Source organism: Amblyomma maculatum, chromosome 11, assembly GCF_055883805.1.
Source record: "Amblyomma maculatum isolate TAMU_Amacu chromosome 11, ASM5588380v1, whole genome shotgun sequence".
In the NCBI taxonomy this organism is placed as follows: domain Eukaryota; kingdom Metazoa; phylum Arthropoda; class Arachnida; order Ixodida; family Ixodidae; genus Amblyomma; species Amblyomma maculatum.
Window position 1 is genome coordinate 129,391,537 of NC_139354.1, and position 26,505 is coordinate 129,418,041.

At 42.7% G+C, this 26,505-nt stretch overlaps 2 pseudogenes; one reads left to right on the forward strand and one right to left on the reverse strand.

Moving 5' to 3' along the window:
* Positions 1 to 16,734: 16,734 nt before the first annotated feature.
* Positions 16,735 to 18,502, reverse strand: LOC146174959 (uncharacterized; annotated as a pseudogene).
* Positions 18,503 to 18,911: 409 nt separating this feature from the next.
* Positions 18,912 to 24,004, forward strand: LOC146174960 (uncharacterized; annotated as a pseudogene).
* Positions 24,005 to 26,505: the final 2,501 nt, after the last annotated feature.

Sequence of the window (26,505 nt, forward strand, 5' to 3'; positions counted from 1 at the left end):
GTGTCTGACGCGCTTCTACGATACATTCCAGCAGTGGCGGGAAAACAGGGAGCGGTGTACTGCTTCTCAAGAGAACTGTTTTTGAAGACGGTAGTGTGAAAACGCACAAGCTCTTCCTCAAGCTCTTTCTAGTAAACAGAGCTAATCAATTTTTAGGCCACCTATGTCTGGCTCCTCTGTACATTATTCGCAAAGCCAAACAAATAGTCAGCCGCCACCAATATTTTTATTTTATTTTATTTATTTTAATACAAGAGAATACAAACGCCGCCACATCCCAAGAGGAGCTATTGTGATCTTCGCTGGCCAGCCTGTCAAAACTGGGCTAGGAAAGCAACAACAGTGGCCTTGGCAAAGGAGAGGTCACTGCCGCGGCCGCCATCCTGCCGCGGCCGCTTCGTTGACCATAGCTTGCTCGAACCAAGGCTGGAGCAGGAGTTCCTCCAGGAACGGATGGATGGGATGGAATCGGCGTGAATGTCCAAGAGCGGGAAACAAAGACAGCACACCGAACACACACCATCGAGAGCACGTTGAGCAACCGTTGAGCATGTCGAAAGACGAGAAAAGATATGTTTAACGATCAGTGCGCGCGGGTAGCAAGCAGTCGCTAGCGACTGCAATGCCAAAATGCTAATAAAGCAATGACTGCCTACCCGTGCTGCCTACAAAACCCAACTATTACAAAAACAATTATGAGTATAATTTTATTTTGTTTTTCAATTTAACCTTATGCTTTGCAAAGAAACAAGAAAAAAATCCTGAAATAATAAAGCAATGTTGACAAATCGTAAATTGCATGGATGGAATGGATGGAATATATTAGCGTCCCCTTTGAATCGGGGTGGTAGCAGTAGCTATCATGCTCATTTTTCTCCATATATCTTAATTATTGATTTAGAATGGTTAACTAAACCATCATTCTATTTATTAAATTTTGCTCCTACATTACAACATTATGTCACTTCTCTGCTTTTAAGCCACCAATCTTCCAGCCGTTTTTTGCTAGTTTCCACCGCCGGTTTATTCACCCGGCCACTGTTATCTCTAAACCACAGAGCTTCAGGAACAGTGATTGCGCCTGCATCAACTTCCGGATGGATACCATTGCATTCGAGTATAATATGGTCAATTGTTTCACTGGAGTTTCCACAAGCAGCACATGCGTCATCTCCATTGTTAAACTTCTTTTTGTAGCTGCGTGTTCTAAGGCACCCTGATCTAGCTTCAAAAAGTAGGGCACTGCCTCTTGAGTTATCAAAGAAATCTTCCTTCCTGATCTGCATTTTCCACTTTCGGTATAATTCCACACTCTGTTTTTTTTCCATCGAATTTATCCAATTTTGACCTACCTTCACCACAGCTGCCAGTCGCGCCCTCTGGCGGACACAAGGGCGCTGTGGCAGGTGACGGACCGGCTCGTACGCAAGCGGATGCGCACGGTCTGAACACCCGACCACCGGCGTAGCGTCTCCTGACTCGCGTGCCGCCATCCTCCCTCAGCAGACGCAGGAGAGCGGAGTTCTTTACCTGCACTCTGATGAGCCCGTGCTCCTCCAGCTGTCAATCAGCCCGGTGGCAGTCGCAGTTAATGTCCAGTCCTAAGTGGCACGGGGAGCCGCACACCACCATCTGGCTGTAGCACCGTAACGCTGCCAGCGTGAGGATGTGTGCCTGCGAAGATGACTACCGACACTGGAAACACGGTGGACTCAGCACCGACGCATGCGCAAGGTGCCTCAAGAACGCCATCACGTAAGCGGCAGCATTTCGGCGTGGTGGATTAAACAGAACATCATGTCCTTCCTTCGTACGATGACGGCAGCCAACCCTACTCCGCGGTGACGGCTCGGTTATTGCGCCTGAACTAGCAAAGTTCATAAACAGAGAAGATAAAAACTGATCGCATATCCCAAGGCCATCCGAGCATGGGTTTGTTAGCAGACCTTCTTTGGCGGCCCACTGGCGCAGTGCGTTGAGTGCAATGCTGAGGGGAGGCACTTCATCTAGGCCCTTTGTGAGTACATCGCTAAGCTCTTGCAACAACAACTCACATGCCTGTGGATCCGGTGTTTGAGCGTGCTGTGCTCTTTTCCTTCTAAGCAGCACAAGCAAGACATCACTGATGCACCACGGAAAGCCCTGGCAGTTCATTTCGGAGGTACCAGTGGCTGTTCTCCCAGTTATCATGTGTAACATGCAGACGCCATCTGCAGCAATGTTTCTTATGTACTCGCTCCTGAAAGGCTTCTTTCTCTCCTCAACGTCACGGAAAAAGCGCAGCCGCATTCTCTTTACCAGCTTCTGGAACTGCTTTTGCAGGTTAGCCTCAACGTTACGTATAAGGTTCCTGCTCCTGTGGTGTGAAGAAAGACTGCTTAAAAGACCTGTCACAACTTCAGCCTCAGTTGAGATACCATACCTGCGGAGTGTTTGGCTCATAGCGTCAACATACAGATCCTTAACTTGCATGGCGGCATGCTCATGCATCTGCCAACCGAGGAGCTCAAACATGTTGTGCCGTACTCTGCGTTTGGCGCAACCACAGGAGCCAGAGCTGACCAGTCCCCTATTGAGTCTGTAGAGTTGCCCGAGTACTCGGGACGACCGGTAGATATCCTTGTTGCCCGTCGTTTGAAAAAAACTCAGGGTATCTGTAAACGCGCTCGGATTTATTCAGGCATGCCAAGATAAGGTTTTCACAAAGTCGAGGCTGGTGGAGATTTTCTCGGCAAGAGTCAGGCACCGATGGGAAAATATTCCTTCGGGAAGCTGGTCGGCCCAGGCGAGGTGGGCACTGGACATGAGGCCAATGTTGCCGTTCTTGATGTAGTTGCAGGTCAACGATATATCTTCACCTAGGTCTAGCTGTTTGTAGTAGTGATGTATGTCGTACTATTGTCGTACCATTGTCTGTACTACCGTTGTGTGTCGTACTGTTCCCTGTCGCACATTCGTCTTTCGTATCGTCAATGTAGTGCAGCGGCAGTGCAGTGTGTAGCATTGTATGGCATATACTGTGGCGTTTCTCATGAATCAAATAAAACAAAATAAAATTTTGCTTTTATGCAGATATGCTGCTACTGTAGTACACATGATTTTTCAATGCATCATGCTTAATTAGTAGTAGTAGTAGTATTTTTTCAGCCGTATTTAACGAGTTTGCCCCTGAGGTGAAGCTAAAATAGAAGGCAAAGCAACCTCCTGACAAGGCCTACACCCCAGATTACACATCGTGCAATAGGTGAACAACAGACAACAGCAAATTCACAGCAAACGTGCTTACAAAAAGATACACTGATAATAACACAATAGTCTGTTCTAACTATACGCAAAAGTTGCAAAAAATATGAACAAACGAACTAAGCAACCCTTTGACAATAAACAAACACTTTCCACAAAAAGCATGTAATAGAAAAATGAGATGCAATGTGAAAGAAAATTATATAGAATCATGAACAGTAGACCACAACATATGTAATACACTACTGGCTGAAAATTATACAGGAGGAAAAAGTATCTTCATTTTCTCTTAAACACAGACACTAGTATATCCCACTGCAATATCAATGAGAGATTCATGAGTATTGCACAGGGTTGATAAATAAAAGCATGCCTTTAGTACTGAGCGTAGGTGAGAATTTGAACATATATGCACGGCTACTTATCCACTTTATTGACCCCAGCTGGGCACACCATAACCACAGGGCCACCTTTGAACTTGCAGAAAACAAGTACAAAACGTGAGAATCAGGTAAGTGCTTTTAAAAAGTATCTCTTATTCACAAAGCTAGTAAACACTATTAATCACAAGCCAAAGCATATATCTGACTAACTACACTACAAGATAAATTGTAATCCCTTAAAATGTAAGCATTATAAATCATTCACTTGACAAGCTGTTTGCAGCAATGTTAGAGGCGAGACTTAGCCCAATTGCGGTCACATATGCTCTCATGGGTAATTGTAATCCTATCCGTCTCGCTTCACAAATTGGACGTGGCAACAGCGGCGGCACTATATCTATTGTGGGGCTCAATTTTTGCACGTCAGATGCGGATGATCATGTAACAAGGCAGCGGTAGAAATTACGTCCCAGCTATGTATTGCCATCCTGGTTCTTACACTTTCACCAGACTTTTTTATAAGTTTTTCTCCACCTCAGAAATGACTGGCAGTGGGCGCATTCTTGCCATCTCTTAATTGAATGCTTTTTTACGACTCTGACAACCCTACGGAGTGAATGGGGGAGTGGCTGCTCAGCAAACTGAAAGCAGCATATGCAACAGCTGCAAACTTATTGCTCAAATCTAATCCTTTTCTGTAAATGTTTGTGTATGAATGTGTGTGGAAGTGCGGGTTACCGAGGAATAAGTTTTGAATGTGCACGTGTGCTCTGAAAAGCTCACTCTCCATTGTTGATAACACATCGCCATTTTAATTATTTGTATGAGCGAAATCAGCTGTGCTGTCTTGCTCCAAATCACCTTTGTGCATTTGATTCATCGCATGCAGATTGAAGAACTCAAACTGGTTTATACTACCCAAATCAAAATCGCAAAAATATGTGGACGAGCAGGAGGCAGGTGCCTTTAATTACTTGTCAAGTTTATTCTGCTAGCTCATAATGGGAAGATTAATGGCAAAGAGACAAAAAAAACTACAGGAGCGATGAATACGGTAGCATTACACGTCATTTTCTTGAAAGCTGTCATGAATTTTATGTCTAAATAAAGTTTATTTGCTCCGAAACTGCCGTGGAACTTTGATTTACTCGATCTTTGCTGATTCGGTTTTAGTTACTTTCGTTTTGACATTCTCTTCATGCATAACAGCCACCCCGTATGGTCTATCCCTCCTCTCCAGACTTCTTGCTCGAATATGCAGAACGAAATGTAAACATTAAATTACTTTAACTGCTCTCCCACTTTGTTTGCTTTGAATTCGATTGCTAGTTTCCTGTCAAAAGTGAGAGGGGCTGTACAGAGTACTATGCACGAAAGCAGTAGCAGAAATCGAGCAGCGAGTGCAGCTCGAGGGTACCGTATGCCTACATACTTACTTGCGTTTTGCAAATTTTTCCACTTTTCTTTTACAAGTTTGTCAACTGAGTTTCAGAAATGATGCGGTGCCCAGCAAAGTAGATTTAAGTGGAAGGAGAAGACAGTGCAACTCTCCCGTGTCACCGGCTGCCTAAATTTACCACCTCTGGAGGCTGACCATACACTCCATCTCCAACAGCTAGAAAAGGAGGGAAAAAGTGAAGAACCAAAAGCGCACGCAGACGAACCACAGTGGTGGAGTGCCGGTCCCCAGAGGTTTAAAAAATTGCAAAAATGTGTGCTGAAGGCAAAGCGGCCCAGGATAGATATATGTAACCATGGCGTCGGTTCTATGTCGACCTTGTTGCCACATGATCCTCTGCATCCTTGCGAAAAGTTTCCCATCTTTTGCACTATACAGGAGTGATGAGAGGTGTGTAAAAGCACAATTACTCATTACAGTGCACAGGAATATTGATTAGGCCTGGTCCTCCCCTGCCTTATACAATGCTGCAAACAGCTCCTGCGACAGAGTATACCTAAAAAAACTGCCTAATTATACCAAGTGCATACATAGACATACAGAAATGAAATTTCTCGACAAAATGTACACAAAAGCCGAGATTTTTCAGGTCGTGCTTCGTTTCACAGGTCTGAGAAAGTGACAGCTCTAGGAAAACAATTTTTTACCACCATGCCATGAAATAATAGAGCTGAGCTGAGAAAATGTCATAGAAATGCAACCTTCCAATTAGTGTTTTAATCCTGCACTAATAATGTGATGATGATAATAACGAGACAGTTCAACCTCTGTGTAAAGAACCTCCATGTATCGAATTTCTCGATAATACAAAGTTTTTCAATTCTCTAATGCCACCTCCATTGAGGTGCAACACTTTGCTAGTCCCCCATATTTCTGAGGTACTGAGGATTCATGAGTGATGTTTATAAAAATCAAATATGACATTTTTTTAAACTGTAATCAAATCCCCCCCCCTTTTTTTCATTTGGTTCACTGGAAGGGAAATGCACAGTATCGGTCACACACAATTCTGTGGAAGACTGAACCGTGCGGTAAGGGAAAGTGAGAGGGTAGGAATGAACGTGGAAAGAGAGAAAGAGGAGCCGTAGTGGAGAGTTTAGGGGTAATTTTAACAACCTGGGGATTTTTAACCTGCGCTGACATCGCACAGCACACGGACGCCTCTTCGTTTTGCCTCCATCGAAACGCAGCCACCGCGGTCGGGATCGAACCCAGGTACTCCAGCACAGTATTCGGGCGTCTTACCGCTGCACCACCACGGTAGCTATTTTTGAATTTCGGGCAATTTTGATGCCTTGTGGTGAACACACCTAACAATCTAGAGCTCTGAATTTGGCGTGAAATTAAGAACATAACTCTCATACTAAAGGGAAAAGGATTTAGCGCGAACACTCGTAAGTCATCCTGCCGGTATGTAAGGTTGAAAGTAAACGTTTTTGCACCGCACGTTGCTCCTGAAGGAAAGTTTACGATTCTTTACTAAATCAACTGCAACAACCAAAAGGGGTTTTAATATTTTTACAATATGAGAACTTGCTGAATTTAGTGGGCAGAAAGAAATTGATGACAATACTTTGGTGCAGAAGCAGCAAGTCTCCAAACTTGAAACTTTTTCAAATGGCAAAAATCGCGTTTTTCACGTCCAGTGGTATACAGCTATTTCCCGAAAAAGCTACGCCATGTCTTGCAAAACTGAGGTTCGTTCTTTTGTGCCAAGACATTTTCCCACAAAATAGATTTCATTTCAAACAAAGTCGTCATGGGACCTCGATGACTGTTCTTATATGAACACACAATATATATTGTTGCTCTCCTCCAAAGCTTGCCTGATTAGCGACGCAGATCTGCACACTTCTGTGCTAGGTAGCGGCTCAGAATCTTGTGATGGTTCGGTATGTCATCCTCCGGGCAACCACTAGCCTTCAGGTAGTGCAGGAAAGCAGCTGAAAGGAAACCATAAATTAGGCATATGTGAGGTTAAAAAGGTTAAAATATTAGGCACGCTAAACCACAACAACACTGATGATGCACCTATCTATTCTTTGCACTCTTGAAACGGTCATTGCAGCTTCACAGCAATCAATATTTGCTGCCTTGCTTACAAATTTAAAAAACTGAAGTGAGTGTGGTAAAAAGAAAAGATAGAACACTAAAAAAATCAGCTGCGTGGAATATAATTTTCAGTTAATCAAAACAAGATTATCTTATTTGGAAAGAGTAGAAATGAAAGAGAGCAAGTTTTCAAGAAGAGAGTACCACCACCTCAAGGCGTGTATTGCCATTCCCTGAAAACCTCAGCAACGGAAGTGCTGAGTGGCGGCACTAAAAAATAAAACACAACAAAAAGAAGTCAATAATGCCATATGTTTATTGTGTGTACATTACTGTGCATAAACTAAAATGCATATGCAATAAAATGGTTTGCTGGATTAAAATTGAGTGCAGTAATCCTCTGATCATGCCAGTTGCGTCCGTCATGCCATCTTTAGTACGTTGAATCAAAATGAATAAGAGCGCATTTAAAGACCGCACTACCCGTCGCTTGTGGCGTAATGGATAAACACCACGTACCATGTATTCGATTCCTGTAGGTAAAACTTTATTTTCTTTAAATTCACAACATTCCAATAAATTGTGACGTACTACTCCCGTGCAGTGCTTCTGCATATTTTATTGGCTACCCAACTCACGTGCGTATTGGTTCTTCTACTGTGGCAGCTCAGCCATGCGTTGACGTAAACTAATATATTGCGCCTCGCCTTGCAACACGGCCGCGGTGCCCCCCCTCCCCCCCCCAAAAAAAAAATTTGCTTTGCGCCAGCTTAAAATGAAAATGCACTGCAGAATTTACCGTGTTATTTTCCCTGACCTGGCGAAATTGTTGATGGTTTCCCTACCATTTCCCTGATTTTTCCCTATGAATGAAATTTTCCTAACAATTCCCATTTTTTCCGGTCGCTAGACACCCTGGCACTGCTTTGAAACAGACCAGTAATTGAAATATGGTATTTTTTTTACTTCCTATATGCACTCTGACAGCCCATAACAGTATCATATAGGTGATCACACTTGCTGGAGGGACATGCAGACTTGGCATGCACCAAGAGCTGCAGGAAGCTCACTCATGATACTGTATGATACACACATGATATGCCTGCCACCTTAGCAGGTGACAACGGAGGGTACACTGCTGTTTTTTACTTCGCAATATTATTGTTGCACTGTTTGCCAGTCAGGCTACGCTGTGCAAGTACGTTGTTTCTCCACAAGGCAAGAGCAAGATGCTTGCAAAAGGAAGAATCCCCTGGCTGGCCCATCAACACTGTCCATGTGTCACTACTCACGACGACATTATCCGCAAGGTGCACCTGCAGGTATAAAATGAAATAGCAGTAGTACATGGAAACTAAGACACCTTTTGTAGCGAACAATTCTAAAAGGTCACGGCACGATCTGGCCATTGATGGGTAGGACAGATGACTGTCCTACACATCTGTCCTACACAGCATCCGGTTACAGTGTGTGCTGCGTGTTTCTCTGTGAACTCCCATTATGCGATCTCGTTTACAACCATCGCCCTCTTGGCACTTATAATGCAGAAGAACACGAACTGCAAGACTGTTAGCTGCAGCATAATGAAGGCTTCTGATTGCAATATTTCAGAGGCGCTTTCATTGCGTAACTGGTTCATGAGGCTCCTTTGTTCTTACGGTCTCATACTGGGCAATCACCTGTCTTAGGCTGCTTGCTCAGTAAATTTCCTCGCAACTTACACGTGCTAGTGTTTCTGCTTTTTGTTCTTATATATGTGCTTTCGATGGGATGGTTTGCTAAATTATCCTTCGTGGGCACGATCGCTGCGTCCAAGTGTTAAAACAAAATGCCACATCACTCGCACTGCGTGGTTGCGGGCAGAGCGAACTTGACTTAAAGCAAACCATGAACACAGAGGAGGTAAAAAGGAAGTTGCAATTCGGCGCCTAATGCGCAGGTATAAGAGGGAAGGAGGGGAGCGCCACGCCACCCCTACCACTGGATGCAGATGACCCTATCAACGCCACTGATACCACGCTCTTGGAGCGTGTTTAATTCATTAAATCTCGTACCTGACGCTTATTTTATCACTCTTTACTTTGCACTCAGGACCTATTGACTTCAAAAATTAAGCACCATAAAAATATTGAGCACTGCACTCTGTAAATTAACGTATTGCTTTACTCAGTAACCAACATATATTATTTTTGCTCTACCTAATGTGAAAAATAGCGATGTTCAGAAAATTTACGATGAAGCGCCGGTAATATTTTAAATTATTTCATATTGAAATACGAGGCAGGAATGACAAGCGATTTCGTAACGCGAAGTGGACTCAGACAGCACGCTGTAGATCGAATTGCTTGCCGGACTGGGACGAGTAGACGCAATCTCTAGGGCATTTTTTGTAACTTTCAAATATTTGCCCAAGGAAAAACTATCGCTGGAGATACCCCATAGTTTGTGTCACAGTGCATTTGGAGCGGATGCTGTTGATGCAACAATGCGATCATGGCGGGAAAATGATTTCATGATGCGAGGACTGCGTGAAAACATACGACTAGCAGACAACGCGTCTGGCTCCGCTCCCGGATTTACTGTCAACTTTGTCACCACTTGCAGGGCCGTCGCTTTGCCCCAGGGTGCGTATGTTATTTTTAAAAAATTGTTAAACATAAAATAAATGCATCCTGCATGACTTACTGCGCCTAATAAATAGATATAATATGATAACCTGAAAATATGCTTCTGAGTCATTGTGGTCATCTTGCAGAAAATTCAGGCAATAAATGTACTGCTTACCTGACCATTATCATCGGCAATCCGAAAAAGATGGCCGTAGCTCCAATGGCATTGCAACAGCTGGAATCAATGTGTGTTTGATCATTATCATGAAAAGCTAAATTTTCGGTTGCAAAATGTGAAAAGTCGCATGTTCTGCAAATCTCAAAAGGGTCGTGATGGCAAATATTTGAAGAAAGACTAACCATTGAATTTGATTCCACATTAACAAATTATAATCCTTGAAATTAAAGCTGGTTTGGTGCAATAAAATATTTAGAACATAATTTGTTTCATTTGTTTCAATAGCTGACTAGTCTGGCAACCATTCATGACTGCACAACAAAATCCCACCTCTTGGACCGTAACAAATGAGAAACTCCACATGAAGTGACCTTTTGAACCATACTGCATTAAAAATTCTTCTGACCCAAAAGTATGCTCTATGGCTATTTAGGATAAAAAAACTCAAATTTCTCGTTTTCAAGTTACCCCATCACCTGCTTTTAGCTTTTTCATGACAGGATTTCAGTGCTTCCTACTCAATGCGCATGTGTCATTTAATGAGTCTGATGACCTTGTGATGGTTCCTTTAAATATGCTCAATAAATAAAATTATTGGATTCACCTGCACATCAACCTGCATGCTTCTTCTGATTTGTGACTACTCGTGTAGGGCTGGGAAACATCGAGACTTTCTAAATATGACATCTAACTTCATTTCAAATATCTTGAGCATTTCCTTAAGCGTATTCTTGAGCAAGAATCACAAACCTACCTTTACAAGTGCTGGAAGGATGGAAAAATACAGCGCAGAGAACGACAAAATGAAGACACATAGGACACACGAGCGCTGACTTGCAACAGTTTATTTCGAGCCTCAGAGCCTTATTATACAGATGAAACCCCCAACATCATACATGCGCAGTAGGCGATACATTCATATCTTGTCTTAAGTATATCAACTCCTTACGAGTAAGAGCGATAGAAGGCTTGGCTACGCAAGAACCACCCAACCGATCTATCATTTCAGCTTCTATAATCTCCCGATTCAGTTGACATCGGTTTTTTTGCGATAACATGGCATTGTTGGTAGTCAGGATGACACACGGACATTTCATCTGGATCGTGTTGGTTTACATTTTCGTCATTACAGCTTAGTTTACATTTCCTGCAGTGTACATCCAAAAACCCTCCTCGCTTTTCAGACACATTGTTAGAATGTTCCCGGAGGCGGTCGTTCAAGCACCTACCGCTTTGCCCTACATAGCTTTTCCCACATTTCAAAGGGATGCTGTAGACCACTGAACACGAACATTCTGCAAACTTTGTACGGTGGTTCTTCTTGCAATTAGGGTTTCTTGAACCACCGGGCCTTGTCAATCTGCACAACTTCTGCAGCTTATCGGGGGCAGAAAAGACAACTTTCACATTCCCCCGTTCACCGATCTTTTTCAGGCGTCAGCGCTCGTGTGTCCTATGTGTCTTCATTTTGTCCTCGTCCTTCTCTGCGCTGTATTTTTCCATCATGAATAACCAACACGCCCAGACTGCCACGGTATTGAACTCACAAGTGCTGGAACCAGAGTTCCCTTGAGTCCCTGGAGTACGCTCAGCTGAAAAGTAAAGAAGCCATAAAGATATTCTCATGTGTGCATGCCGCTCACGTTATACACTCGCCGATCATTTTTTGACTAGGTGGGACCCGGGAAATGGTCTGAATAATCGAACAGTCTGAAAAATCTGTGAACTTAAAAAAAATTCCCTTTTCTACAGAAGCTTATCTGCTTTGAAGAAATCATGAACTTCGCTTCTCACCATGTTTAGTTTATAGTAGATAACAGGGAGTTATGGCATAGCACCATCCACTACAGTGGTCGGTTCCCGCGCTCTGCTCATGCGCATACGCCCGCGATCCTATACGGCGGGCCCGGTTGCCACTGCAGATGCGCTGACTGGTGCTGACGCGGTAGACATGCGCGCCACCTGAAAGCATGCAACTCCCTCATGGCAGTGACCGTATGCACAGTGGTGCTTTGCTGAAGCAGTTCGTGCTAAGCTGTAGTCATTGCAACCCCCAGTAAGAATATTTTGGCCACTCATGCTTTTGTCGTGTCCATGCACTTCACAACGACGCATGGGTCATGCTTGCCGCAAACGAATGCACAAGCCTGTCGCGTAAGCCAAAACCATGCAGTTCCCGTTTCCATGGTTAACGATAGTAGCACAGACCGCGAGATGGACTCACAGGGAAAAAAACGAATGGAACGAGACGCTACCTGAATGCATTGCCCCGCCCCCCTCCCACTTCCCTTCACTTTTCTCTGCTCCAACAGCAACGGTACACAGAGAGCCAATAAAGCTAGTCCGTCAGAATGACTCGCTTCACCTATAAGCTTTCCCGGGCACGCAAACCGGAGTTGTTTGCGACGATGTCTGCTCGCTTCTATTTCATGCCTAGAAAAAAAATTCTTGGGCAAAAATCGATCTCCACAGTATTGCTGGCGCCAAATTTGGTCCGAAAAATCAAGCTTTTGGACACCAAGGGACAGAAATATCGGCTGTGAAAATGTACTTACTTGTATGGAGTGCGTGACAGTTCCTAAAAAAAGTGCAAAGTATCGTGGAAGCCCCAATTATTGGAGTCCAAAAACTGTGTTGGCTACTGTACTCGTCTCTTACACGACAATGTGTGCGTATGTTTAGGTTATAAGGGATACCGAAATGAAGCATTCTAGTAACTTGAGCCCAGAAAGGTTCATTATCCTGCACTGATATCACACAGCAAGTACATGGACACCTTGCTTTTTCCATTTGGCGGGGACAACTGTCTCTTACAGAGTGCTGAACTGCTGAACATTTGACAGGATCCTGCAAGTTTCAGGATGATAAAACATGAACTGAAGTGAGATTAGCAGCCACTATAGCAACAAGCGACCGCAGTTGATACAATGCACCATGTTCCAGCGCCGACGCCGTATCTAAGTGGTAGACGCAGCACTTTCAGCTGCTTGTGTTTTGAGAACATGGCACTACAATAGTTCATGCCTACCTAGGTGAAAAGTTTCTGCTGGTTTCTTGCTGTTTCTTCTGGAATCAGCATATAATCTGCTGGTTTACTGCTGGTTGTGTTGGTTCCAGCAGGGTGCTTACTGGTTTTCTGCTGGTCCCAGCAGGCTGCCTGCCGGCTTGCTGCTGGTACCAGAAGGATGCTTACTGGTCCCAGCAGGCAATCTGCTGGCTTTGCTGGTGCCAGGAGGATGCTTGCTGGTTTTTCTGCTGGTCACAGCTGGCAACTTGCTGGTTACACTGGTTCCAGCAGGGTCTTTCTGGTTTTCTCTACTGGTTCCAGCAGGTAATGGTTTCTCGTTGGGAATTGCTGATGGAACCAGTAGTTAATCTGCTGGATTTTATTGGCTAGACCTGGATCCAGCAGTGCCCCCAGTGAGTGTGTTTGGACTGGTCCCATTTTATAACCTACTGGCTTTCAACTACAACTGTTGGTCACAGCATTGTAAACTAGTCTGAATTTCGTTAGGGAAAAGACAGTGTCTGCATGACAGCACAAGAGAGATATCATTGCACTTTGCGAGTGGACGTCTCATTTTTGTGTAAATAAAACAAGCAATGAATTAACTAGTCCAACAATTCATTCTTTAATTTTGGATCTGCTCTTTCTAGCTAAGGGCCTACTACTTTTCAATCGTATGTACTGATCCATTCTAGAAGGGTTGTGGCAGAATATGACAATCAAGTTTGGAAATGTAAATATCAGAATTTTTATTGTGCACACCTATGCAGTGCACTGGAGAAAATAGTTATCTTCAAAGTGGAAATGGCAAACTTGACACACAATGCAGATTCAGAGAATTTATTGTTCATTTGAGAGGCATTCAAAATCTGATAGCAGAAATGTTCATGAATTTACAATAGCTAAATTTCACGCACACTGAAAAAATCATTGTAATTTCTTTTAAAATTTTTTTGATACACTATATACAATTCATTATATCTATTTAATGAAAAGCATGAGAGGCATAGTCATAACAATCGAACTGAAGAGGAACAAGACGCACCAAAACAAATACTTGTCTGTAAAGTAGCAACTCAGCACAGTGGCAACAGTGGCTTATTAGCAACCTTCAGAACATATAGCTGTCAGCCATATAGAGTACTTGGGAGGATTCAAATGTTAACCATTAGAAACTTGACCTCAGAAAATTATTTTGAAAAAGCCAACATTTCAATTTGAAAATGACTGAACAAGAAACTATATTGCACCAGAGTGTGAAACAGCACACTACTATTCCATGAATAGAGCATATCAGATCACACAGAAAGGCATTTATCGTCGTGCTCTTTACACACAAATGGTACTGCATGAGTTTAACAAAAATCATTGCATGTAAATAAAATTGACATTTAAAAACACTGTTGGCATAGCATGATATATGTGGCTCAAGTGAAATGAACGAAGAGGAAAAAGTCCACAAAAAACTAGAAAAATTTGAGAGAATACAATTTGAGAATAATTTACACCACCTGGTGGTAATGCACTAACTAAAATGCCGAAATATGCAGCTGTTCCCACATTTTTCTTTCACCGATCTGAAGTTGTACCACCTGGTGGTAATGCACTAACAAAATTCCCAAATATGCAGCTATTCCCACATTTTTCTTTCACAGAATTGAATTTGTTACAGCCAGGATCCAATCCAATGGCAAAGGGGCTGCATTTCCCAATGCAGTAGCACTTTAGATGCCTCAACTGCTCAGCCTGTGCACCTGGGTTCCATGGAGGTGAAAAGAAAAAACGCACAGGGAATGCATGTTGAAGAGCTCTATAGATGAAAGTTAATTTGGAGCCCTCCACTAATGATGTTCCATATATCCATTTCATTATTGAGTATTAAACCCTACACTAATGATGTTCCATATATCCATTTCATTATTGAGTATTAAACCCTAAGAAAAATACAATGTTTTCTAGAGATGAAAATTTACATCAGCAAAAGGAGCTATTACAGTAGCACTAGCTTTGCATTGTTAGACATCAATGTATTCGGGTTGCTATTAGGCCATAATTAAAATCGGCTTATAGGGTATGATTTTAAACACCTACATTATCCTAGCTGAGGACCCAAAAATGAACTGCAGGTGGTCAAACACGCAAACTGCAAGCAATTTTCTGGGGTGAAATCATTTCTGGCATAGAACAGAAAGTGAAAGAAAACAGGTACGCTCATTATCCTGTTAGCAACCGACAGAGAGCATTTTCAAAAGAATTCTTGCAAAAAACTCTTTACATTGAATTTTATATAGTTACATGGCCCAAAATTAGTAAAAACCTCCACTAGTTGCTGAGAATTAGCATCCTCAGATCTCAAAATGTGCTCTGTACTGAATTACAACGTGACAAGAATCTGTTTGAAAGTACAACAATCCATAAATTGTTTGTCTTGTCCTTGAAGGAAACACTGTGCTTTATTTTTAGGCATGTTCCCAAATAGGTCTGTAAGGCTGAGCTGTGTGTCTTGTTCAAGACCTGGAGACACGATAACTCGATCATGTTCCACAACAGGGCCACTTATGATGTTACCAACTTTGTCTCGAACAAGGTGAAGCAGCTGGTCAGACACAGCTCGAGGGCTGCTGAGAAGTAAAGCACCTTTACTATTTGATAGGCCAGGTTTTGTCAAGAATGTCAGCGTACGGGGGCTAGCTAAGGCTTTCAGACTCCTGAAATTGCTGGCCATCATGAGGCACTCCACAATCTGCAGCGGTGCACGTTTTGCTGATGTGACTAGCGGCTAAGTTGGCCAATATTTGACTCAAATAAAGCAAGAATGTGCCCAAAGTGGTCCTTGGTGCACAGCACTCTAAGGAATGTGCAACTACTGATGCACATTGAAGGTGATGTGTTTTTCTCCGTAGAGAAACTGCATGTCAACAATAAACTTTACTAAGCAATCTGTGCTCTCAGCTATGTCATTTATGGTCACTATGTCCTGGAGAAGAAGGGCAATACCCTTCACAAGTAATACAATGTGTTTAAGGTATTGCTGCAGAAGGATGCCTTCTAAACATGGCAATGCAAAATACAAAAGCCGCTGTTGCCACCCAGAGGCTTTCCAATATTTCCTCAGCGAAATTGAGCGTGGAAGACGTGGCACTCAACTATGTGGTTTTATAGCACACAAATGCTCACCTACGGCTGCTACTGTTTGTGGTGCCCCAACGTAGTGCTGCTGCCCTACATCAGAAAGCCAGTTCTTAATTATCTGCCGTGACACTCCAAGGAGCACACAGTGCATATAATCTGGGGTAAAGCCCCAGATTATTATAAAGTATGAAATATTATTTAAGGGTGTTACACCTTTTACACCGTGTACAGATTGTGCAGTTTCAGCAGCCTCAATCATCGTGCTCTTCGTGCCTTCTGCAGTCCTGTCAGGCACAACACTGTTCACTAGGTATTTGACGGATCCTGTTTGGCATAGTTAGAAAAGAGGAAAAGAAGATAAATTTAGAACTTTACAAATTTTACATACAGTTCAGTGCCTCTAAATATTGACGCATTTACTGACACCTGCATTCATTAGAATATACTTCTAGAATGCATTTTTAAAAGCTGACAATGTGCAATCATCTTGAAACATGATATTGGTACTACAAACAACATACACTTCTAGAAGTGCCCCTGAGCTGAGAAGTGGCAAGGCCAAATACACTGAACACTAACGCGTTTATAGAAAAGGTGCTTAAAAAAGAAAATATGCTTTAATACATTTTACAAGAAAGCAGACTGAACTCTTAATTCTGTTATTATCATCACTAACCATCCACTGAAGAACCAGGGTGCAAACACCATCCACAGCCGTAGTACCCGTTGAATTGGGTCAAGTGCTGCATGGCGGCCCGTGCAGGTGCATCAGCACAGCAGCTGAAGCAGTACACCTGCGTAAACAAGCACATAATTTCAGTGTTAAATATCACAAACTAGCAAATATACAGCCAATGCTAACAACATCCAGACACTATTTGACAAACATATATCTTTTATTTCATACGTTTGCTGCAATCCTATAAATAATGTACACTGCCTTTAATCTACTGCAAAATGATTGAGCACTACTTGTCACATTTGGCAGCGGTACCAAACACTACACAAATAGCATGAATATTGGCAGGATTTTATCATAGAGGGGGGGGGGAGGGGGCATCCCACTGCATCAAAGTATGGGAGGGATGGGGGTAAAACTTCACATGCACAACTGCACTGAACTATCAGCAGTTGTGTGTGCCATTCTCTGCCGTCTTTGGCTTCAAGCACATCAGATTGCACACCGACTGTGGAGCACATTGCTGCCCAGGATTGTGCTCCACAAATTACAGTTGTATGCACTCTAACATAATGCAGCATTAACAAATAATGTTCTGAAGCTCTACTCCGTAAGCAATTTAAAAATTAAACTGAAAAAATACACTACCTTTCAGTACACAGCTTTGTTGCCAGCCATCCATTTGATGCCATCAGTGGACAAATGATCCATTTGTTGCACAAATGCACCTAATAGCAGAGTCATGTCTGGATGTTTCTGGCCGTACCACAGAGTAGATACAAGGACACTTTTCTGCCGAATGTTCGTCGGTAGTTCGGTTAACTGAACTGGCCACACAGAAAATTTCGACAACTTGAAGACTGGACTTCCATCAGTGGTAATAGTTAGGGTGAGGTCATATTTGGACTCTAATTTCTGCCTAAGGTCTCTGTAAAGGGAGCCATCTGTTACATCGGTCATTCTTTCATTGTCGACATACAAACTCTGCTGTATAAAATTAAGCCTCTCACAGAGTGGAGTGGCAACATCATTTTCGCATAGCAGAGAACAAAATAACTTGGCAATGGGCAGTGTTAAAAAACGTGTCCATCCTGGAGCATCTTCTGGCCACTGTATTGACGCCCGCACTCGGAACACGTTTCTTGTACTGCGTTCTTCTTAGCAAGATTGCCAGTGGTCTCGGCAAGAAGCCTCATACAGTTCCCACAGTAAAAGTGAAAACGGGCAGCTTGTAGCATTAATTTCAGCGCCGACACTCTCTTTGAAGCGATACTTTGTCGCAAGCATGTCGTGCCTAGCTAGCACGTGCATTATTAGCCTTTGGAGGGATTCAACTCCCTTCCACGGAGTCCAAACTCCAAAACAAAGTTGACTGTTAATGCCAGCAAATCATCAGCAGAAAAGGCACAGTCTTCCTGCTCAACTTGTGACACGTTTTCTGCGTCGATGGGATTCTGTGGGTCCTCACTTGATGTTGACGCCGCCACCGATTCAGCATTCAAGGGGCCTCCATTGTTCTCGGTATCCTGTGTCTGTGCTGGCAGGTGCGCCCACGCCACGTCACTTTGTGCAATTGGAATCGAAGCCGCCGCATGGCCTAATCCGGGAACGGCACTACTGCGGGCTTGAGTTGGCTCATTGTCCTGCTGCGGAGCACGGCATTCCTGTGCGCGCCGGGCTGACCTCTGCAGAAACGTTTTCATTGAGTATGGGATGAAGGAGGCGTTTCCTGGGTTGAGGTATTCCTTCCTATGGCCCATACTTCATCCAGTGCGGCTCCCTGCACACCATGAACTGACTGCAAAGATCTCACTGCAGTATTATCGCTCAACTAACTAAAACTTCGGTCAGCCCGCTTCCGCACATCATAATACCTTTTAGGTCTTCGATTGGTCTGGATGAAGTTGGATTTCTAGCTACCCCAGAGCTGCCCAATTTAAAAATAATTACTTGATTACTTACTCCTTGCACTCAGTCTAAATAACTGATTGGTACTAAATATTTCTGTACAAGAATTATTGTTTACTTATGTTTATTTTCTTCTGAAGTCAGGCGCGACGCTAGACCCGTTCAAAAGGGTACGGTCTCATCGTCATCGGTATCGCGGACATCATCGGAGGAAAAAAAAATGGAGGAAAAGCAAGTGCAGTGTGTTTGGTCATAGTGAAGCTGTGCGAAGTTTGTGTTTTTTAATCTCGCCTCTTCATTCACGATGTTCGCTGTCGTGCGGTTCCTCAGTGACGGCGATAATCACCTACACGTGATTTCTGTGAGCGACATTGAGGATTTCTTGCTGAAAAACGGCAGTGACTTCGGCAACCGTGCTGTATACTGAGCTTACTGGCGGGATCCAGTTGACGACAAAAACAGTGGACTGTACAACACTCAAGTTTTGATGCTGACAGGTATGGTTAAGTTCTCTTATTGCTTTATGCATGTATATTGGTCCCATTTCTTACAGAAAGCGAAAGCGACGCCCACGACAAAATGCGTGCAAAGAGGGTGGCAATCCCGAAAATACAAGTATCTGAAGAAAGCTCAGATGACAACGAGAAGTCGCAAGCAAAAAAGAAAAGGGCTGAAAAAAAGGTTGGGACAACTAGCTTTATTGCATGCAATAGGCAATTTTCGGCACTGCCCTGTTTAAATTGTTTTATGTGTTTTCTTAACCTTTCAGAGAAAAAGAATGATAAAGAAAACTCAAACAGGGCAACATACGAGGAGATTTAAAAAGAAAATATTAAAGAAGCACACAAAATAGCCCTAGTCTGTGCAAAAATCTGGATCACAGGTAAGGGTGCTTGTTGCTTTTTTGTTTCAGCACATTGAAGAAAGGTTTTTAAGAAAGGTAGCGACAGCAAATTGCGTTACCCTAAACGTTACATAATGTATTTTCAGCCAATAAAAAGGGCAAGGTATCCAGTCACTACATCATCGGACAGTGATGATCTGGTTGCAAAAAGTGAAGTTCATGGAATTAAAAGAAAGATGCAAGCCTGGAAAGGGCGCGCCAAGGAGCGGCAACAAAGTGAGCTTCAAAGAGAAAGGGAATTGTGCAAGTCTGGTGCAAAGGAGCTGCAGGATGAAAACAAGTTCTTAAGACAGCAAATGGCGAGCTTGCAAAGATGCCTTGAGTCCAAGCTTTTTCAGTGTAATAACGCTTTTTCCTCTGCACTTATATCTTTTATGACCCACATGTGAAATGGCTTGAACATGACAGCTTGTGGGCTTTTTGTAAATTTGCCCATTTTTTTCTTTTTGTATACAGGCGAGCAGCAACAAGACAAGAAACATTCCAGTGAGCATATGACGACAGGTTTATTTCCCGTTATTACCTGATACTGAAAGCTATGCATAGTTGCACAATGACAATCACAGGTGCCATGATGTAGATTCTTTCTCTCCTGCTTTGTTAAATCAGTTTTTCCTTTTTATCAAACCACAATGTCTACCCAAAGTACGTTGAAACATAATGTCATGAAGGCTTTGTCTTTAACTGGTGCACTTGCTGCATCAGGGCACAGAGCGCTGAACATTTTATTCATTTTGCAAAAACGCATTAGAAGTCGAATTGCATCAAGATGGCAGCATCTATCAATAGGTTGTGCAAGATATAAATGCAATCCTAGTTAAATGTCAGCTTTCTTAAATTGAGTGCTAAAGTCGTACAACTGATTTCAGGAAAGCTGTTTCCTAGCTCTGGCTCATGGCAACACTTCAGAGTGATATTTTTTATTGAAAGTTAAAGCTAGCAGACTGTTAAGTCAGCACTTGACAGTTTTAGAAGCAACCATTGCTACAGTATATTTGAACTCCCACTGCATGCTTGTGCCACTTTATAAGATGGCTGCAGTGAGTAGAGACAAATCGAGCAGGATTGGGGTATTAAGCAGCAAACTGATGTGCGTGAAACATGTTTTATAATGTGAACTGTTATTTTGTCGCAGTTGCTACTGAGGATTTTGCAGTTTCTACTGAAGACCGGGCTGGGCGTAAGTACTTTGGCTCTTTATGTAATTTCCTGCATTTCAAAATGAGCTGCAGTTACATAAATACATCGTTGTAACTTTAGAACCATTGGAGACGGAAAGCACGACCTACAGCAAACGTATTCCCGGTGAGTGACAGTTCTTTTTTTATTGCACAAATTCTGTCTGCAGTTAAAGAAATGTGACAGATCGTGCTTTTTATTATTCTTAAATGCTATGCAGCACCATGCTTTTCTGCGGCTGCAGAAGCAGAGGAGGCTCAAGAGCTGCACTGCCTCATACCTTCAGGTAATCAGTAGGCTCAGATATGATCTCAAATATTATACACTACGTTTTGTGTGTGCCATTACAAAGATCCTTATTTTTCTCTTTTTAGCTCCATGCGGAGAATTTATTTACATAGAATATTGATCTGTGAGTAATATACTGTGTAAATAAGTCAGCTACTTATCATGTTCATTTTCTTTCTCTTGCTGCATACATACTGAATGGATTTTAAATAATGCAGCTAACAGTAGAAGCGTGTTGTGTGGAATATGTTTACCATATTTATTTTACAAAAGCAAGGACTCCTTCTTCCTAGCATGCTCAAATCCATTGCTTCAATTCAAGCCAAGCATAACATCAGTGTGACCAGAGCTCATTCTTCCTTTTTATGCGCGGAGCACACACTATTCATATGATGATACGTTTACAAGAAGAAGCGTGCAGTATTTTTCATGTTTTTTTTTTCTCTCATTGTTGCTAACAGTACATATTTTTTCATGTTCTTACGTTCATGGCCATGGATTTCTATTGAAGTCAGCTACTATCACAGCATACTTTTATTCAGCGGGATGCTGTTTATTTCCTTAGCCTGACCTTATGCAGGGTGCGACTAAAATTGGCCTTTTATTTTGCTTGTTTCACAGTTCCATTTAGCAAAAGGTGTTATTATCAGTGGAACATCAGCTGAAAAAATATTCAGAAATAAGAAAGGAACTTTAGTTATAAAGGACACAGAACAAGCGATATGGGGGAACGACATCCCCATGACAAGGAGCGTCAGAGGGACAGCTTGCTCCGAACGGGGAGAAGCCAAAACTGCCCTGACACCTCATAAGCTTATTGTTGTGCGAGGTACGCTGTTGTCAGGCAACTGTTGCTTGCTCTATTGCATGCCATAACCTATATTTTCACTGCCGGGCATTATGAACAAACATGCAGTAAAAGCAGTCATACTTTTGGCATAGCATGGTGCCAAACTGGCACATTGCATTGAAATTACCAAGCATATACCTCTCCTTTAAAAGCCGCTTCATTCAGGTATTTTAAGTGGCATGCATTGCAGGCTGCTGTATTTATTCAATGTTCTGGTGCATATGATATTGCATTGCAATAGATGGCGCCAAGATAACTTGCATGGTTTGGTAGCTTTCGTAAAGCTGACAAGCCATGTGTATTTTTGTCCAATGTTATGAAGGAGCACTGAACAAGGGCGCCTCAGTTCGCAGGTGGAGCCAACGATGATCGCTTTGCCCAGATGAAGACAAGTGGACACCTGTCTTCATCAGCGGTCATCACTGGCAGGGGTTCAAATAGGCTTTTGCTTCCGAAGAAGAAAAGCTGGGGAAGGGAAAGTGGGTGAGAAGAAAGCAGTTGAAGGAGTATGAGGGGGAGTATGGGTGAGAAGAAAGTAGATCATGAAGTAAAAAAAACGTTTCTTCAATATGTATTTCTCAGCCTGGAACCAGGGATCCTGTGGTCTGCAAAAAAGATAAATACCCAGTACATGGAAAAACTACAATAACCCGTAGGTGATTAGTGGTAATTGAAGCAGATTTTATGCAGAAACAGTTTCTTACAAAGGGACAGGCTTTGCAAAAGGCCTTGATAAAGAAGATATCTAAAGGCAACAATTCTTAAAACTTTCTGCAAAGAGGGGGGGGGGGGTGGAAGAGAAGGACAAAGCAACAGAATAACCACACAGTGAGCCACAACTGACATGAAAAAAAAAGGTTGGAGGGCTATCTCAAGTAGCAATAGATAAGGAGGAAATGTGCTTGGAGAAACATGTGCAGCCTATGCTGTTGGGGAGGGGAATACTGTGTATATATGCTGTGACACTTCTTTTGGGAGCATTTAAATCAGAAAGACCATAAGTTTGAAGAGATTAAATTATATATTCTCCAGTCACGCTTTAAATCTGCAAGGGACAAAAATATAGAGGCATATCTAATTCATAAATTTAGAACATTGAAACCAGCAGAAATAAATATCTTTAAAGGAACGTTAGAATACCTTAAGTATATTACCTCTGCACCATACCTATTCGGGAAAACAATCCCACATATCGTTAATCGTACACATTAATCACAGCACATGTACACACTATTACCCTCCACAATAGCATAAGCTGCATATGTTTCTCCAAACACATTTCCTCCTTATCTCTTGCTACTTGAGTTTGCCCTCCAACCTTTTTTTTGCATTACAGTTGTGGTTCACTGTACAGTTATTGTTCTGTTTCTTTGTCCTTCTCTTCCCTCCCCCCGCCCCTCGCAGAAAGTTTTAATTCCTTAGATATATTCCTTATCAGGGTTCATTGCAAAGCCTGTCCCTTTGTAAGAAAGTGCATATGCACCAAACCTGCTTAAGTGGTGACTAATCATCTACGGAGTTTTGTAGTTTTTCCTGGTACTGGGGTATTCATTTCTTTTGCAGGCCACAGGATCCCTGGTTCCAGGCTGAAAAATACATACTGAAGAAACTTTTCCCCCTCCACACTCCTTGACCTACTTTCTTCTCACCCATTTTCTCCCTCTCCAGCTTTTCTTCTTCAGAAGCAAAAGCATAACTAAACCCCTGCCTGTGATGATCGCCCAGACGAAGACAAGTCCACTTGTCAAAACATTGGTTGGCTCGGCCTGCGAACTGAGGCGTCCCCCTTCACTTTTGTTCAGTGCTCCTTAATACCATGTAAGCCATCTTGCTCTCGTTCTGCTTTTGTCCAATGTTGCAGTTTTTGTGTCATTTTCATTGCTGACTGTCAAGCTCTGGCTAAATAGCATAGCAGTCATAGTTGCTTCATTTGTCGGTATGTGTTTTGTAATGTGTTTCTTTTTGTACGCAAGCCTGCCATAAGGCATATTATAGAAACTCATGTAAATTATTTTTGTAAGTTTTGTAATGTTGATGTTTGATTCTGCCTGTGCAGAAACACTCCAGCACTGGGGCCTCCAGAAGGCGGTAGACACTGCCGAGACAGACAAGAACTTGACAAGGGCTTACTGAAAAAATTCAGGATCTGTTGAAATCAAAACTACGGAAGTAGAATAAATGTGAAAAATTATGTGTTTCCAAGGTAGACGGGGGCACATCTGTTTGTCGGAGCTGTGCATGCAATTAAAATTCGAAAAACTATGACTGTGTTTGTCCAGGATACACATGGATGCTGTCGATAGCACAAAGGTGCCATCCCGCATTATGTAGGTATTTTTTAGAAAAATAATTTTACCACAATGGAATATGCACTAAGAGTTTGGACCCACTGCCAATCCTTGTTGCTGCATTTGTAGCATAAATGCAGCAACAAGGAATCTAGCAGTCAATTTCATACTTTTGTGCTGTTCATTTGCTGAAAAGTGCACAAGAACAAGTGTTTGGGTTCATGAAGACAAAAGCTTGCTGCTTAGAGGTGTTCTCCATATCGACGAGTAACGAGTAGGCTAACTTCTCGCAATCCCCTGCTGGAACCGGCCGCTTTAATCCAGTGGCTGCTGGTCCCAGAAGCTGATGGTCCCAGCATGAAATTTTCTTGCTGGTTTCATGCTGGTTCCAGCAGTGCTGGTTTATTAGCACATTCCCAGCAGCTGCTGGAACCAGCAGCTTCTGGGAATGTGATAATAAACCAGCACTGCGGGAACCAGCATGAAACTAGCAGAAAACCAGCATGAAATTTTCATCTGGGTAAAACCAGCAAAAAATGATGAAACAAAGGAAAAAGATAAGGGGTGAGCAGTGTGCATCCATTGCTTACAAACAGTTACTCGCAGACTCCTGCATCTCAGTAGCAGGAACAGCGGAGCAGGCTGGCGACAATAGGCAGAGTCGGTTTTCCGGGACAATTGTGCTGGACGAGCAGGAACACGCCTGAAGACCCAGTTAGCTCTTCGCTTGAGAGTGTTCACCAGCGCCACCCGCTGGTGAACACTCTCAAGGTTCGTATATATATATATATATATATATATATATATAGTAGCTGCACAGCAAACATAGTTCTGTATAAGGAAAGTAAGAAAATTCCCATAAAAAAAGGTGTTAGGCAAGGAGGCACGAACTCCCCAGTATTATTCACAGCTTGTTTAGAGGAAGTATTCAGAGACTTGGAATGGGAGCAGTTAGGAATAACGGTAGATGGAGAATACCTCAGTAATTTTCGATTGGTGATGACGTTGCCTTGCTATGTAACTCGGGGGATGAATGGCAAATAATGATTGATGACCTAGACAGGTAAAGTAGAAAGGTAGGCTTGAAAATCAATATGCAGAAGACTAAGGTTCAATAGCCTAGGGAAGGAACAGCAGTTTACGTTAGGTAGCGAAGCAGTGGAAGTAGTAGGCGAATATGTCTACTTAGGACAGGTAGTAACCACAGGTCGGGACCATGAAAAGGAAATATCAAGAAGAACAAGATTGTAATGGAGCGCATTTGGTAAGCACTCGCAGATTATGTCTAGCAGCTTACCGGTATCGCTCAAGGGGAAGGTATACAACAGTTGTGTCTTATCTGTACTCACCTATGTGGCTTAAACGTGGAGGCTAACCAAGAGGGTTCTACTTAAGTTGAGGACAACTCAGAGGGCTATGGAACGAAAAATGGTAGGGGTAACATTAAGAGATAGGAAGCGTGCAGAGTGGGTCAGAGAAATAACTCAAGTTAGTGACTTTCTAGTTGAAATTAAGAAGAAATGGGCATGGGCAGAACATGTAGTGCGAAGATATGATAACCGATGGTCGCTTAGGGCAAAAAACTGGATCCCAAGGGAAGGAAAGCGTATCAGGGGGCGGCAGAAAGTTAGGTGGGCGGATGAGGTTAAGGAGTTCGCAGGGGTCAAGTGGATGCAGCTAGCACAGAACCGGGTTAATTGGAGAAATTTGGGAGAGGCCTTCGCCCTGCACTGGGTATAGCCAGGCTGATGATGATGATGATGATGTGACTTAAAAATTGCTTAGAAGAATGGGCAGCCAGTCGGCATTCATGCCCGTGCATTTCTTTCCTTTTTCCTACAGTCGCAACCGAAGCATATCGAGCGGCTTCACATTCGAGAGCTCTTCATTAGTGGCATTCAGATAACTGCAGCTGCATTCGATTCAGCCGTGGTTCTCACTGCCGGAACCGGTTCAGGGTGTGCTGCACCAAAGCTCTTATTTATTTATTGTTATTTCCCCTCAGGTAAGAACATTACAGAGGGGAGTGGGTGGAGTACAAGATACCAAAAATGCACAGCATCAAAAAGTATACAAGTAAAAAAGGTGTCAGCATAGTTAAGAATTTTGTAATATTGCACAAGTATTATTTCGGACTCAAAAAATGTACTATAAGGTATCATTAAACAATATTCAAACAGTATTTTCGCGGAAATGTTTAAATGCATGGTACTCTGAGGTGAACACAGAAAAATTAAAGCAAAAGTTATATAGTACTAGAGAAAATTTGCATGGTCGACATTGCCCACGGAAGCCTGGAATAATGAAAAATTAGTGATGGTTGCAATAGGGCTGGGAATTCGATTC